This window comes from Triticum urartu, chromosome 6A, assembly GCF_056163025.1.
Source record: "Triticum urartu cultivar PI428250 chromosome 6A, HENAU_Tu73, whole genome shotgun sequence".
Taxonomy (NCBI): domain Eukaryota; kingdom Viridiplantae; phylum Streptophyta; class Magnoliopsida; order Poales; family Poaceae; genus Triticum; species Triticum urartu.
The window spans coordinates 42,402,854-42,405,706 of record NC_141878.1 but is presented as its reverse complement, the minus strand read 5'-3'; positions in this window follow the sequence as shown (position 1 = coordinate 42,405,706).

Sequence of the window (2,853 nt, the reverse complement as noted above, 5' to 3'; positions counted from 1 at the left end):
GGATTTTGGGTACACATCAGATGTACGATTGGAGGCGCACACATCAGACGTCTCGTCCATTCCAAATGTCCTGGCATGTCCAATCTTCGGGCACTTCTGGTAGCTCATCTTCGCGTGGCACCGGATGTTTGGTGGTTCTCTACTTGATGCTTCTTCTGTCGCCGCTTCCAAGCTTCCTTCACCGATGGTGTAGATGTTCTCTTATGCTTGCATTCCTCGTCATCCATGAAGCTTCACTCAAACCTATATGTGCATGATAGAGGATCAAGTAGTATATCATCCTTGAAGGGGACAGAAAGACGCGCGTAAAAGAGGAAATTCACCTTTATATGTTTGAAGTAGAGGTTGCACGTGTCTCTTACAAAGGGGCTCTCGACATGGTGATTTTCATAGGACGCTCCGTGTCTTGGATGGTTAGGTACATGATATGGATTGTCTTTCTCAATGCGGTAAAATAAAACGACATCATGTCTACTTTTCTTTATTATTCCAAATTTTTTAATGGACAAGAGCCAACTAGTTTGATTTTCTATATCTCTAACCCACAAGCTTTCTTAATCTTATACATTTCCCTTCCTTTTTCTTATAGTTGTACATACAATTATATATGTATTATATGATCAACTTTCTATGGGGTGACATAGACATCCAAATAAGCAGTAGAACTGAGCGACCATTAGATTGCACACGGGGTCGTTCGATCTTTGTTTACATCAGCCACATGCTACCACATGCGCGAGTGAGAGGAGAAAAATCCCCTCCCTGTCCTCGAGCACTAGATGGCTACATGTTTGTGGCTCCTCGTCCCGCACCCTCCTCCAATGAGTCTCCAGTAGCAGCCCACGGTCGCCTTCCGAGGAGTAGCTCGCGACTACAGCCTGCCGTAGCTCATGGGCACTTGCCATGGTTACACCTCCTGCGGGATGGTTGCAGCTTCGCCGATGGAGGTTGCAACTTTTCCACTGCTTGGTCGCAGCTCCGCTGACGAGGGTTGCAACTTCTCCCGTGGACGATGACATCACCGTGCCATGCTGGTTCCAACATGTCGTGTCACTGATCATAGCATGCCAATATGTTGGTTGCAACAAACTATTGCAGTACACGGTCCCAACATTTTCTCGGATTGCAGCTTGTCGTAGCCGCCGTCATAGCGTTGCAACAACAACGGTGTTGGTTCCATCATGTGAACATCGCGGTTATAGCTCACGACCAAGCCAAATCCAGCAGCACCCATCATTGGATGCAGCTTTGGTGGAGCTAGTTACAACATCTTGCATTGGTCGCAACATCTCGGTCACCACCCTTGAAGCTCCCAGCGTGGTCGGTTTCAGCGCTCGTAGAACATTGCCCGCCGTTTGCAACATCACTCTGGTCACCGAGCACCATTGGAAGGTGCCACACTTGCGACTAACTAAAGTCCAATTTCCTTTGCTAAAAGAGGATGAAATGGATCAACCGATTCAATTTAGCAACTCGTAACTTCAAGCACAACCATCCATCTCAACCCAAAATCTCAGATTGTTTGTGATCCAAATCCAAACTCTCCTTCGGTTTTGGATATATAGACAATGTCTGCTCTCAAACCAACCAAGACAACAACAAGTTCCTATCAAGCCATACAAATGCACCACCATGCCATCGGTTGTCGCGTCACCACCCACCTGCAGCAACATCGACGGCTAGAGGGTCTTTAGCTACACATCGTGCCCAGGTAGGGGGAGGACATGGTGACCGCGGCATGACTCGGTGGCAAAAAGCACTCCCAGCTCCTTGCTACCCAACTCCGGCCCCTCTCCATTGCCGATTTGGCAGTTGTAGAAAAGAAACAGGAGGAGTGGGTTTCTCTTCCTGATCACCCACATCGACTGTGGCACGCTAGGAGGAGGAGGGAGTCGGAAGACAGTGGCACGCAGGGCGGGGAAGGAGGAGTAGGATGTTGCGGCTGGGCCCAACGTCCGTCGCCTTTGACTTGGTCGCTGGGTAGGGAAGAATCGCTCTCAGGAAGAAAAGGAATGGGTATGGGATGAGATAGACCTGGGGAAGAGGGGCGAGAAAAATTTGGAGAAGGTCGCCCACGTGCGTGGGCCCCACAGGTCACTTGGCGTTCGTGTGAGCGACCTGCAAAGCACGAGTCTGGTCGGCCAGAAAAAACATTTTCCTTTTTATTTTGAACGAAACTATTCTTTAATACAATAAAAGAAACATTTCAGAATGAAACAAATGAATTTTTTTTCTTGACCATCGATAACCCTTTCCTGTTTATTAGTTTTGTCTAATGATTAATTCAGAGGATTTATCAGAGCCTTTGGATCCCCACAGGACTGTCATGAGCCCGCAAGCATGACGTTTGTTGGATTCCTCGGACAATTTATGTGGATACTTGCCTCGGGCAAAATACTATTCCGACAGGCAACTTTTGGATACTATATTTTCAGGAAATGCGTCGTTTGTATGAAAAGGCATAGAGCGTCCCCTAGACATTCATAAAAAAAATATATCATACAGAGAGCATATATCTATCTCATTCTTTCTCTCAAAAATAAATAAATAAATAATTGCCTGTACTTTTTTTCGGCGTTTCATTGCCTGTGTAGGGTTTTTTATGACATAGTGTAGGTTGTTTTAGGGGTGTGTAGTTTTTTTTTATTTGAGAAGATGTAGGTTTTTTCTTTTGAGCGGGGTTGCCGTCTACTCGTGTACTTTTTTTTTCAGCGTTTCATTGCCTGTGTAGGTTTTTTCTTTTTTAGGAGTAGGCTTTCTACTCGTCGTGGGCTTTCCTTCCAGTGGGCTTTCGATCTCACACTCACCCACCAGTCGCGCGAGCCCCTGTGTGTATGAGGGAGGAGGGCAGAG